We start from the raw sequence: 14,451 nt of genomic DNA, 5'->3' as shown, positions 1-14,451 counted from the left end.
GGATCCAATCTTTCCTGATCGCTCAATCCTAGTTACTTGATGTTTATGGAGTGAGGTTGAGCCAATCTTGAGATTTCAGGATCGTTTTTAAAATCTGATTTTCGATCATTTTCCAGCCAATCACGGTCGTGAAATTTCCTAGATCGACGATCAGGATCCGATCTTTGCCCGATCCCTCAACCCTAGTCATTATTTACATATTAATTTATATTGTTATTTATTATTCTTTTTTGCATTAGTATTATTATTATTATTAATAATATTTTTTTATAATAATTGCTGTTATTTACATATTTATTATTTTATGTATTCTTTTTTGCATTATTATTATTTTTTTATTACTGTTGCTCTTACTAAGTTGTTCTTTACATTTTAAATTAATATTTTTCAGAAAAATAGAAGTTATTTGATCTATAGTTAGCTGTTCACTTTTAATATTACATTATATTGAAGGTATACTCTTGAATGCCAGAATAGAAATTTTTTGGAATCATCTGAAATTTGGCTATAAATGTCTAGATAACAAGGCGAGCAGCTATGTAAAATATGACTTTTATCATAATATACCTCACAGCAATTACTAGACTTTCCAAATGCATATTAAGATTACTCTATAAGACCAACAAGGGACATTTTAAAACATATCCCATAAATTATATTCAGAATAGTAAATATAATAGTAAATCACACCATAGTAAATCATAGACGGGTAAAGTAACTTTGTTAAGGCACAATCTGTTCTACAGGATGAAAATAGAAAACGTTGAAGCACCCTAGAGGTACAAGTGTAAAGTGGGGTTCTTTATTTACCCATATGCAACGTTTCAGCTCATCTCAACTTGGGAATGGCTCTTCTATTGGATCTGAATAAGTATAGCATACCTCCCCTTTACACTTGTATCAGCTGAAGTGTTGCCTACTGCCTGTTTTATTTATCTGGAGGGATGATGATCGGCTCCCTGGGACATGTACCCTATCTTTATACTTTGCTGTATTCTTGGGGTTATTTTTTCATATGGGATTTACCAAAAATAGTCTGATCTACTATAAGAACATAGAATTATATGGCTGTATTACAACCTCCATAGACTTATATGTGCCCATACTGGATCTCTGCTCCATAGTACTATTTTACTAGACAAAATGCTTTTTTTTTTTTATTGCTTACTTATATAGCGCCATCTACAGATGAGCGGGTAGTGAAGTATTCGAGATTCAATATTCATTTCGAGTAGAGCTTCAATATTCGACTACTCGATCGAATATCGAATCCCATTACAGTCTATGGGAAAAAATGCTCGTTTCAGGGGAAACCACTATTCGACTAAAGGAGAGTCACCAAGTCCATGAGTAGCAGGAGGAGAGTGTTTAGGAGGAGCGCTGTGCAGTTAAAGTGGACGGACCCCATAGACTATAACGGGTCCATGCTCTTTAACTGCACAGTGCTTGCAGTTGCGCTGATATTCCGTTCGGGGGGTCCTCCTGCGGACTCCTTCCGGACAGTAGGCAAGCACTAATGTGAACTTACTCGTCCTGCACAACCAGAATTGATTGGCCAATCAATGGTGGTTCTGCAGCAGACTCTTCTTTGCTAGTCGAGAGAGCTGACAGCTTGCGGTTATGCAGGTGCTGACTTTTTCTCATAGGAATGCATTGACCAGCATTGATTGGCCAAATGCTATACAGTGTATGGCATTCGGCCAATCAACGCTGGTTCTATCGGAGGCTCATCCGTGAGGAGGCAGAGTCTAAGATCGGACCACAGCAGTCTCCATTGTGGTCCGATCTTAGACTCTGCCTCGTCACAGACGAGCCTCCGGCAGAACCAGCGTTGATTGGCCGAATGCTATACAGTGTATAGCATTCAGCCAATCAACGCTGGTCAATGCATTCCTATAGGAAAAAGTCAGCTCCCGCATAATCGCAAGCTGCCAGCTCTCCCGACTAGCAAAGAAGAGCCTGCTACAGAACCAGCGTTGATTGGCCGAATGCTATACACTGTATAGCATTCAGCCAATCAACGCTGGTCAATGCATTCCTATGAGAAAAAGTCGGCTCCCACATAACCACAAGCTGCCAGCTCTCCCGACTAGCAAAGAAGAGCCTGCTGCAGAACCAGCGTTGATTGGCCAATCAATTCTGGTTGTGCAGGACGAGTAAGTTCACATTAGTGCTTGCCTACTGTCTGGAAGGAGTCAATGCTGGTTCTAAATTGAATCCTTACTGCGAATAGGTGTAGTATTCGAACGAGAACGAGTATTTCGAATACTGTAGTATTCTATTGAATACCTACTCGATCGATCGAATACTACTCTCTCATATCTAGCACCATCATATTCCACAGCGCTTTACAGATATTCTCAACATTGTCCCACGTAGGGTACATAACCAAACTTCTCTATTAGTATGCCTTCGGAGTGTATGAGGACACCCACTCAAACACCTTGTAGATATTGACCTTAGTTGGATTCGAACCCAGAACTTCAGTGCTGCAAGGCTATAGTGCTAACCACTGAGTCACTGTGCTACCCTTAGTGGATGGACCATATGGCAGTACACAAGGGTGCCTACAAAGGGCCTATATTGTGTGCTTATACCTTGAAGTGAGTGTAAAGTCAAATAAGATGCATTAAATTTAATGTCCCAATAAACTACAGATTTTCTATGAATAATTTAGAAATTTTGCCTTGATACCTCCTACCCATAGACAGGTTACCATGCATTTTGTGCTATCTGTGTTGCAGTTATCTAACATATAAGGCCAATTGTACAACTAGATGTTGATGGATAGGTAATAAATCTGATATAAAAGAAGATATCGAAGTGTTCTTGGTCATAAAGAGTTGTCTTCAGCTAATGAAAATCTGTTGTGTAAGTCATGAACTTGCATCAAATATTTCCTAAGCAGGCCATAAATATAAGATAGTACTACCTAAACAGTTTATTCATCAGACAGATGTCTCTCCCAACTCCCCCAAACCCTCACAGGGTGGGCTTGGCCAAGCAGAGAAGAAGAGAACACCACTGACAGTGCCTTATCTCCCCAAGAACAAAACCAATGGCCAGTCCAATGAACCAAAATAATTGTGTTTAGCTGATACACTAATGTATGTGTTCAGCTTTAGTGATGCAGAGTTAATGTACATCAATACATAATATATATATATATATATTAGGTACACCATGCTAGTAACGGGTTGGACCCCCTTTTGCCTTCAGAACTGCCTCAATTCTTCATGGCATAGATTCAACAAGGTGCTGGAAGCATTCAACAGAGATTTTGGTCCATATTGACATGATGGCATCACACAGTTGCTGCAGATTTGTCGGCTGCACATCCATGATGCGAATCTCCCGTTCCACCACATCCCAAAGATGCTCTATTGGATTGAGATCTGGTGACTGTGGAGGCCATTGGAGTACAGTGAACTCATTGTCATGTTCAAGAAACCAGTCTGAGATGATTCCAGCTTTATGACATGGCGCATTATCCTGCTGAAAGTAGCCATCAGATGTTGGGTACATTGTGGTCATAAAGGGATGGACATGGTCAGCAACAATACTCAGGTAGGCTTTGGTGTTGCAACGATGCTCAATTGGTACCAAGGGGCCCAAAGAGTGCCAAGAAAATATTCCCCACACCATGACACCACCACCACCAGCCTGAACCGTTGATACAAGGCAGGATGGATCCATGCTTTCATGTTGTTGACGCCAAATTCTGACCCTACCATCCGAATGTCGCAGCAGAAATCGAGACTCATCAGACCAGGCAACGTTTTTCCAATCTTCAATTGTCCAATTTCGATGAGCTTGTGCAAATTGTAGCCTCAGTTTCCTGTTCTTAGCTGAAAGGAGTGGCACCCGGTGTGGTCTTCTGCTGCTGTAGCCCATCTGCCTCAAAGTTTGACGTACTGTGCATTCAGAGATGCTCTTCTGGCTACCTTGGTTGTAACGGGTGGCTATTTGAGTCACTGTTGCCTTTCTATCAGCTCGAACCAGTCTGGCCATTCTCCTCTGACCTCTGGCATCAACAACGCATTTCCGCCCACAGAACTGCCGCTCACTGGATGTTTTTTCTTTTTCGGACCATTCTCTGTAAACCCTAGAGATGTTTGTGCGTGAAAATCCCAGTAGATCAGCAGTTTCTGAAATACTCAGACCAGCCCTTCTGGCACCAACAACCATGCCACGTTCAAAGGCACTCAAATCACCTTTCTTCCCCATACTGATGCTCGGTTTGAACTGCAGGAGATTGTCTTGACCATGTCTACATGCCTAAATGCACTGAGTTGCCACCATGTGATTGGCTGATTAGAAATTAAGTGTTAACGAGCAGTTGGACAGGTGTACCTAATAAAGTGGCCGGTGAGTGTATATATATATATATATATATATATATATATATATATATATATATACACACACACAGTATATATATTAAATATATATATATATATATATATATATATATATATATATATATATACATATATATATATATTTTGGAAGGGGGAGGGGGGAATTTTCATCTGGGAAGCTTCATTGCATCAAGATCCATCATCGTAATTTCAGTCAAAAATTCTAGACAAAATAATGAAGCAGGTGGAAACCTAATGGGCACCATTATATTCAATGGGGTCATTTGCTTACCATTGGTGTCAATCATTCCATATTTTAAACTCACTCCTGGTTATGGTTGACAGATACTGATGACAAATACTGATACAAAATAATTTGTGTGAAATTGACCATAGTATGACACCTGCACATTATTTACTGGACATGTTGTTTAGGACAAGCTCTCTTGGATCTGTGCTTCTGTTCCTCCCTAGCTTTACTATCAATACCAGGGAGCAATATATAGGTGGGTTTAAGTTACATCCCATATTGATTGCTGTCTACAGTATAAGGAAGCTTTTTGAAGAGGATTTTTCCCCACCTCCACCATCTCCAGTTCGTAGTATTTGTTAATAGGGCTCAGCAACACTGATTCTAACTCAGTTGGAATATTTCTCTTGCTCTCACCATTTCTGAGCAATAAGTGCAGTTTTGGTGCCTGATATGCTACTTAGACTCTAGAATGTCAGGTGGGCAATGTTAGTAGACAGGGGGCTCCAATCAAAAGTGGACAGTGTCAGAGCTCAGAATCACACCACACCCCTTGCCTGGTCCTGCCTGACACTGCCCTCCTGAGATTAGAGAGCCAAAATAGCCTTTTAGGCATCAAAACTAACAGCACTTACTGCTCAAGAACAGTGGAGGCTAGAGAAAATATTCCAACTGTGCTGAAATCCATGGAGCAGCACCTATTAAATGATGCAGAAAGCTTGGCAGTGGCGGTGAAAGGTCCTCTTTAACGGTATACTGGAAGTTTAGGAGTCCCAAACAACCTGACAGGTTCCCTTTTTCATATTTGTACAAAATAAAAATCTAAAAAAATAATTCAGTATTGAAACAAATGACACGTTTCATGACAAGAGAGATCTTTGCAAAAACATTAATTGTGTAGCCAGCCGTAAAATCAGGTTAAAATATTACCATTCCAAAATTCTATATCATATCATCAAGCTTTCAATATGCATATTAATATAAAATAATTCTATCAGCACAAAGCTGATACATTTTACTGAATAACAAGTTTACTCAGCTGCATGGTAGAGCTGGAGCCCTAGGTTCGAATCTGACCAAGGACAATATCAGCAAGGTGGCTTAAATGGTGGCAAAATACACAGCTAGGTTTTCTGTATAGACTTTCTTTAGTGACTATAAATAATCGTATACATGCTCAGAGGTGCTCAAGGTCCGAAAGGAGCAGGCTTAGATTTTTGTGTAGGCAAATGGATACTGGAGGATGTGCCTGATTTATATGATTTTCATCATAAATTAAGAACAAAATCCAGTGTTGCAGGGATTATCAAGAATAACAATGTTTTTGATATATTGCTCTGTTATTCTTCCTACAAATGTATCATACCTACCAACTTTTCAAGGTCAGAAAAAGGGACAGAATGGGTGGTGCCCATTGCACGTCATGGCAAATTTAGCACCACCCACTTCTACTTTGACTATGTTCATCCTCATCCATTTCTCTTTGTGCCCCCACACAGTATAATGCCCCTACAGTCATGTGCCCCACATTATAATGTTCATCTTCAATTATCCCTCTTTTGATTTCTTCAAGTTTATCGTACCCTTCCAATTGCTCCCAGTTTAATGTCGCCCTCTAGTTGCCCACAGTTTAATGTCCCCCTCCAGCTATCCCCAAGGTTTAATGTCTCCTCCAGCTACCTCTACAGTTTAATGTCCCCTCTAGCTGCCCCCAAAGTTTAATATCACACCTCCATTTGCCTCCAGTTTAAAGGGGTTGTCCCGTCACAAGGATCCTATCTATAATGCTTGTTAATGTGAATGTAAGACTTTTCCTAAATACACTGCTTCAGCAAAACTGCTTTGTTTGTCCACTATCTTACTTTATTCATTTTTTTTTTACACATCCCTTGACTTATCTGGTCATAAGTCAAGTGATGTATCTGCCTGCTCTCAGGCTCTCCCCTCTAGCTGCCCCCAAAGTTTAATATCACACCTCCATTTGCCTCCAGTTTAAAGGGGTTGTCCCATCACAAGGATCCTATCTATACTGCTTGTTAATGTGAATGTAAGACTTTTCGTAAACACATTGCTTCAGCAAAACTGCTTTGTTTGTCCACTATATCACTTTATTCATTTTTTTTTTTTTGACACATCCCTTGACTTATCTGGTCATAAGTCAAGTGATGTATCTGCCTGCTCTCAGGGGGGAGGGAGGAGGGGCTAAGTGCACGGGAGTGAGCCTGGAGGGGGGGGGGGGGTAGTTTAACCTTCGGGGGGAAGGGGCCGCCAATACAGACCCGGCATCCGCTGTAATAGAGAGGCGGATGCCAGGGAGGGTTAGATGCCGGCACAGATGCCTGCAACATCGCTATGCTCCTGCTCTGCATGAAGCCAGCAGTGGCAGGAGCGATGCTGCTATTCTTGGGGGGGGGGGGGGCGGAGGAGCGGAATAATAGCATCGCTTCTGCCGCTGCTGGCCTCATGCAGGGCAGGAGCATAGTGATGTTGCAGGCACCTGTGCCAGTGTCTAACACTCCCCGGCATCCCCCTCTCTATTACAGCGGATGCCGGGTCTGTATTCGCATTGTGAGGGCTAGACTGGTCTCACTATCTATGAGCGTGCACGCAGGGCCAGCGGCATCTCGCCGCTGGCTTTGCATATGTAACCCCGCCCACCAATGACGCAACAAAGCAGGAAGACAGAAAATTTTACAGCAATGAAGACTGGTGAGTATGCGACGTGGGAATACCCCTTTAATGTCCCCACCGAGCAATCTCTCCTTGTTCTGCTACTGCTCTGTCTGAAGTCTCTGATCCAGTAGTCTTCAAGGAGCCGCAGGCATATTGTGATTGATGTCATCATATTATGCCTACAGCTCCAGAAGCACACAAGGGTTGAATGGTGAAGCAGAGAGCGGAAGGCTCCTGCTTCACCATTTTATTTATCTCATTGCATCCAGAGAGTTGAAGCCTGTTGCATATTAATGACTGGGTGTTACTATTCCTCTGATACGAAGAGCCTTGAATGGACACTGTGATACTCTATAGGGACACAGCCACAGCTGGTGACATCTACTTATTGATAAATGTAAAGAGGAGTAGCAGAGGAATATTATTGAGGAGTTGTAGGTTCACATCTGCAGAAGCAGAAACTGCTGAAAATTGCCGGACAAAAAGTCCTGCACGGAAGACTTTTTCTTTCATCCAGTTTCAGTGTAAAAATGACAGTAACTGTCAGACACCCGGCGTACCTGGTTATTGTCTATGAGGTCCGCAGACAGTAGCGTAACTACCACCATAGCAGCAGAGGCAGCTGCCACAGGGCCCAGGACATTAGGCTATCATTATACTCGGGGGTCTTTTCGGACATGTGACGTACGACGTCATTGAAGAAGGACGGCAGCAGAGGCCGATAGCATAGGAGCCGGGGGACAGGTAAGTAACAGTGGTTTTTTTATGTTTTTATTTCCCTGGGTCTCCGATTATTATACTCTGAGATCTGAAAAGACCCCAGAGTATAATAATTGTTTATGGGTGTCACAGTGGGACATAATACTGTGTGCAGGGGCCACTATGGGGTACAATACTGTGTGCAGGGGCCACTATGGGGGATAATACTGTGTGAAGGGGCCACTATGGGGGATAATACTGTGTGCAGGAGCCACTATGGGGGGATAATACTGTGTGTAGGAGCCACTATGGGGGATAATACTGTGTACAGGGGCCACTATGGGGGATAATACTGTGTGCAGGAGCCACTATGGGGGATAATACTGTGTGCAGGGGCCACTATGGGGGATAATACTGTGTGCAGGAGCCACTATGGGGGATAATACTGTGTGCAGGAGCCACTATGGGGGATAATACTGTGTGCAGGGGCCACTATGGGGGATAATACTGTGTGCAGGAGCCACTATGGGGGATAATACTGTGTGCAGGAGCCACTATGGGGGATAATACTGTGTGCAGGGGCCACTATGGGGGATAATACTGTGTGCAGGAGCCACTATGGGGGATAATACTGTGTGCAGGAGCCACTATGGGGGATAATACTGTGTGAAGGGGCCACTATTGGGGATAATACTGTGTGCAGGGGCCACTATGGGGGATAATACTGTGTGCAAGGGCCACTTTGGGGGATAATACTGTGTGCAGGGGCCACTATGGGGGATAATACTGTGTGAAGGGGCCACTATGGGGGATAATACTGTGTGAAGGGGCCACTATGGGGCATAATAGAGCACGCAGGAATGCATAGGAGGGGGTCAAAAGTTTGCCACGGGGCCCTGCCAATCCTAGTTACGCCACTGTCTGCAGATGTTCATGAGTAACTGCTGTTTTAGTAGATGGGCTCTCAGTCATTTGGGTTGCCCAGCACAGAACCTTACCTGAGAAATACAAACTGCTCCAGAATTATTGTATTAATAGTACAATGAAACATTTCAAAAGATCACCTTCTTTTTTTTTTTTCAAATCTTATTTTATTAACATTTTTCAAATTTTACAGCAAATATAGCGGTAAGAAAAAAGGAACAGTTTGTGAATGTACAAACACGTCGAGCATAGAGGGTACAAACAATGAGCAGAGGGAGAAGCCCTCTGCTAAGTATGGGTTGAAGATCACCTTCTTGAGAAGACCACCCCCTTATCCAAACTCTTCCTGTGAAATATTTCCAGTTACTCCATATATTACATATACAGTTCATCTTCTTTGATAAGACCACCCCTATAGAACCACTTTTCAATGCAGTTTTGGGTGGTCGTCTCAAAGAATTTTTCCTCTCTTGTCTTATACAGAAATGTCAGGAGAGAAGAACGTTCTCCTTTAAGTCTTGCTCCACTTTTGTAGTGTACTATTACCCTCACACAATAAAGAAAGTGGAAGAACAAGGGTAATGATTAGAGATGAGCGAACAGTGTTCTATCGAACACATGTTCGATCGGATATCAGGGTGTTCGCCATGTTCGAATCGAATCGAACACCACGTGGTAAAGTGCGCCAAAATTCGATTCCCCTCCCACCTTCCCTGGCGCCTTTTTTGCACCAATAACAGCGCAGGGGAGGTGGGACAGGAACTACGACACTGGGGGCATTGAAAAAAATTGGAAAAAGTCATTGGCTGCCGAAATCAGGTGACCTCCATTTTAGACGAATAGTGGATTTCAAATCCGGGTCATATGAGAATGTGAACTTTGTGACTATGAGACAGGGATAGCTGTACAGGCAGGGATAGCTAGGGATAACCTTTATTTAGGGGGGAATGTTATTAAAAATAACTTTTTGGGGCTCTATCGGGTGTGTAATTGTGATTTTTGTGAGATAAACTTTTTCCCATAGGGATGCATTGGCCAGCGCTGATTGGCCGAATTCCGTACTCTGGCCAATCAGTGCTGGCCAATGCATTCTATTAGCTTGATGAAGCAGAGTGTGCACAAGGGTTCAAGCGCACCCTCGGCTCTGATGTAGCAGAGCCGAGGCTGCACAAGGGTTCAAGCGCACCCTCGGCTCTGATGTAGGAGAGCCGAGGGTGCACTTGAACCCTTGTGCACCCTCAGCTCTGCTACATCAGAGCCGAGGGTGCGCTTGAACCCTTGTGCACACTCTGCTTCATCAAGCTAATAGAATGCATTGGCCAGCGCTGATTGGCCAATGTATTCTATTAGCCTGATGAAGTAGAGCTGAATGTGTGTGCTAAGCACACACATTCAGCTCTACTTCATCGGGCTAATAGAATGCATTGGCCAGCGCTGATTGGCCAGAGTACGGAACTCGACCAATCAGCGCTGGCTCTGCTGGAGGAGGCGGAGTCTAAGATCGCTCCACACCAGTCTCCATTCAGGTCCGACCTTAGACTCCGCCTCCTCCGGCAGAGCCAGCGCTGATTGGCCGAAGGCTGGCCAATGCATTCCTATGCGAATGCAGAGACTTAGCAGTGCTGAGTCAGTTTTGCTCAACTACACATCTGATGCACACTCGGCACTGCTACATCAGATGTAGCAATCTGATGTAGCAGAGCCGAGGGTGCACTAGAACCCCTGTGCAAACTCAGTTCACGCTAATAGAATGCATTGGCCAGCGCTGATTGGCCAATGCATTCTATTAGCCCGATGAAGTAGAGCTGAATGTGTGTGCTAAGCACACACATTCAGCACTGCTTCATCACGCCAATACAATGCATTAGCCAGTGCTGATTGGCCAGAGTACGGAATTCGGCCAATCAGCGCTGGCTCTGCTGGAGGAGGCGGAGTCTAAGGTCGGACCTGAATGGAGACTGGTGTGGAGCGATCTTAGACTCCGCCTCCTCCAGCAGAGCCAGCGCTGATTGGTCGAGTTCCGTACTCTGGCCAATCAGCGCTGGCCAATGCATTCTATTAGCCCGATGAAGTAGAGCTGAATGTGTGTGCTTAGCACACACATTCAGCTCTACTTCATCAGGCTAATAGAATACATTGGCCAATCAGCGCTGGCCAATGCATTCTATTAGCTTGATGAAGCAGAGTGTGCACAAGGGTTCAAGCGCACCCTCGGCTCTGATGTAGCAGAGCCGAGGCTGCACAAGGGTTCAAGTGCACCCTCGGCTCTCCTACATCAGAGCCGAGGGTGCGCTTGAACCCTTGTGCAGCCTCGGCTCTGCTACATCAGAGCCGAGGGTGCGCTTGAACCCTTGTGCACACTCTGCTTCATCAAGCTAATAGAATGCATTGGCCAGCACTGATTGGCCAGAGTACGGAATTCGGCCAATTAGCGCTGGCCAATGCATTCTATTAGCCCGATGAAGTAGAGCTGAATGTGTGTGCTAAGCACACACATTCAGCACTGCTTCATCACGCCAATACAATGCATTAGCCAGTGCTGATTGGCCAGAGTACGGAATTCGGCCAATCAGCGCTGGCTCTGCTGGAGGAGGCGGAGTCTAAGATCGCTCCACACCAGTCTCCATTCAGGTCCGACCTTAGACTCCGCCTCCTCCAGCAGAGCCAGCGCTGATTGGCCGAATTCCGTACTCTGGCCAATCAGCACTGGCTAATGCATTGTATTGGCTTGATGAAGCAGTGCTGAATGTGTGTGCTTAGCACACACATTCAGCTCTACTTCATCGGGCTAATAGAATGCATTGGCCAATCAGCGCTGGCCAATGCATTCTATTAGCATGAACTGAGTTTGCACAGGGGTTCTAGTGCACCCTCGGCTCTGCTACATCAGATTGCTACATCTGATGTAGCAGTGCCGAGTGTGCATCAGATGTGTAGTTGAGCAAAACTGACTCAGCACTGCTAAGTCTGCATTCGCATAGGAATGCATTGGCCAGCCTTCGGCCAATCAGCGCTGGCTCTGCCGGAGGAGGCGGAGTCTAAGGTCGGACCTGAATGGAGACTGGTGTGGAGCGACCTTAGACTCCGCCTCCTCCAGCAGAGCCAGCGCTGATTGGCCGAATTCCGTACTCTGGCCAATCAGCACTGGCTAATGCATTGTATTGGCTTGATGAAGCAGTGCTGAATGTGTGTGCTTAGCACACACATTCAGCTCTACTTCATCGGGCTAATAGAATGCATTGGCCAATCAGCGCTGGCCAATGCATTCTATTAGCGTGAACTGAGTTTGCACAGGGGTTCTAGTGCACCCTCGGCTCTGCTACATCAGATTGCTACATCTGATGTAGCAGTGCCGAGTGTGCATCAGATGTGTAGTTGAGCAAAACTGACTCAGCACTGCTAAGTCTGCATTCGCATAGGAATGCATTGGCCAGCCTTCGGCCAATCAGCGCTGGCTCTGCCGGAGGAGGCGGAGTCTAAGGTCGGACCTGAATGGAGACTGGTGTGGAGCTATCTTAGACTCCGCCTCCTCCAGCAGAGCCAGCGCTGATTGGTCGAGTTCCGTACTCTGGCCAATCAGCACTGGCCAATGCATTTCTATGGGGAAAAGTTAGCTTGCGAAAATCGCAAACTGACAGGGATTTCCATGAAATAAAGTGACTTTTATGCCCCCAGACATGCTTCCCCTGCTGTCCCAGTGTCATTCCAGGGTGTTGGTATCATTTCCTGGGGTGTCATAGTGGACTTGGTGACCCTCCAGACACGAATTTGGGTTTCCCCCTTAACGAGTTTATGTTCCCCATAGACTATAATGGGGTTCGAAACCCATTCGAACACTCGAACAGTGAGCGGCTGTTCGAATCGAATTTCGAACCTCGAACATTTTAGTGTTCGCTCATCTCTAGTAATGATCTTCAAGAAGCAGAGAAGTAATTACAGCACCTGTGTTACTTGTATCGCTGGGTCTTAAAGGGAAAGCCCTTCTCTTCTCAGCATGCTGCTCCACACTGCATAACTAAACACAAGCTGTCAGAGATGTGGAAGACAGAGCTGCCATACCAGAGCCCGAGGGCAGAGCTGCAGGGTTGCATGCCAGTTTCTTTGTGCCACAGCCCTCTGCAAAAATAGCTTCAAGGCATGTGACCTATTAAGCTTTATTGTTGTTTTTTGGTTAATATTCATTGCTGTTTTTGCACTTGCAAGGAGTGAAAGTATGGATTTGTGCTGAGACGCATGAATGGGTTAATTGAATGGCACTTTATGCCAGAATCTAATTTTCAAGTGTTATTGGAAAGGTCTAGTAATGTCAGCGCTAGAACCACCTAATCCCACACATGGCCAAATGTTTCACTGACACGTTCCTCCTGTGACAATGGCCCCAGATGGGTGTCAGTACTGTCATTGTCCATGAGAAAATGACATCAGAGCCATTCATTACCCAGGACAATTATCAGCCTGAACATTGGAGCAAGCAGAGGTATTGGGCTGAGTCCTTCAATCATGTTAGGGCCGTGTAGCCCTAGACTTATGCATGGAAACAGTCACTCCTCAAGTTCTGGAGTAAGCCTACATTCACAAGACCATGGTGCAAAACAGTTATGAAAAATGCCCAGTTTTAATGGCCATTGTGCACCTGAGGCGCGGCCGTTTTTATAGATCTCCTTATATATTACACCATATGGAGGGATCTGTGAACACGGACAAAAAAAGAGCATGACCGATATTCCGACACTCATTGATAAGTCAATAGCCCCACAAAAAAAAGAAAACACTGGCTAAAGGGGTTGTGCTGATATGGACACTTACTCTCTATCCACAGAACAGGGGATAAGTGTCCACTCACTGGTTGCCAATCATTATGTTCCCCAGTGGTCAGGAGGATGGCAGACTGAGAGTCCTCCTAAAGCCTTCTTGTGAATGGAGAGTACTCTTATGACTGGAGCTCCATTCACTTTTATGGGCATGTGAGCGCTGCTGGAAATTATAATTCCAGAAGCCCCATAGCTGTGAACGGAGCACTGGTCATACAAGTGCTTTGGTGCTCCATTCACAAGGAAGTTTTAGGGGAACCTCCTGGGGGACCTGTCAATTGTACCCCCAGTGATAGGACACTTCCCCTGTCCTGTGTCGATGGACAGTATAAACTTAAGATAGGCAGTCTGAAAATACGCCAGATTAATTGCAGTAGCTGATGCGGGTTTGTCTTTTGAATTAATATTCTAAATGTATACCATCTTTTTGCTGGCTTACTTTGAGCCAAAACTTTCCAACGCAATCTCAGCACTTTTTTCTTCCCCCTTCACCGTATGTATTTGGGAGTGTGGGAGGAAACCCACACAAATACGGGGAGAACATACAAACGTCTTGTAGATGTTGACCTTGATTGGATTCGAATCCAGGACTCCAGTGTGGCAAGGCTGCAGTGCTAACCACCATGCCAACCAACCCTCAGCACATTTTTGGTGCATTGTGTTGTATTTAAGTCCCTCCCCCTTTTTCTGAGAATTCACCCCACATATCTTGCAGGTTGAAAAATTTTAGTCA

The sequence above is a fragment of the Leptodactylus fuscus genome, chromosome 1 (genome assembly GCF_031893055.1).
Source record: "Leptodactylus fuscus isolate aLepFus1 chromosome 1, aLepFus1.hap2, whole genome shotgun sequence".
NCBI lineage: Eukaryota > Metazoa > Chordata > Amphibia > Anura > Leptodactylidae > Leptodactylus > Leptodactylus fuscus.
This window is presented reverse-complemented; position numbering follows the sequence as displayed.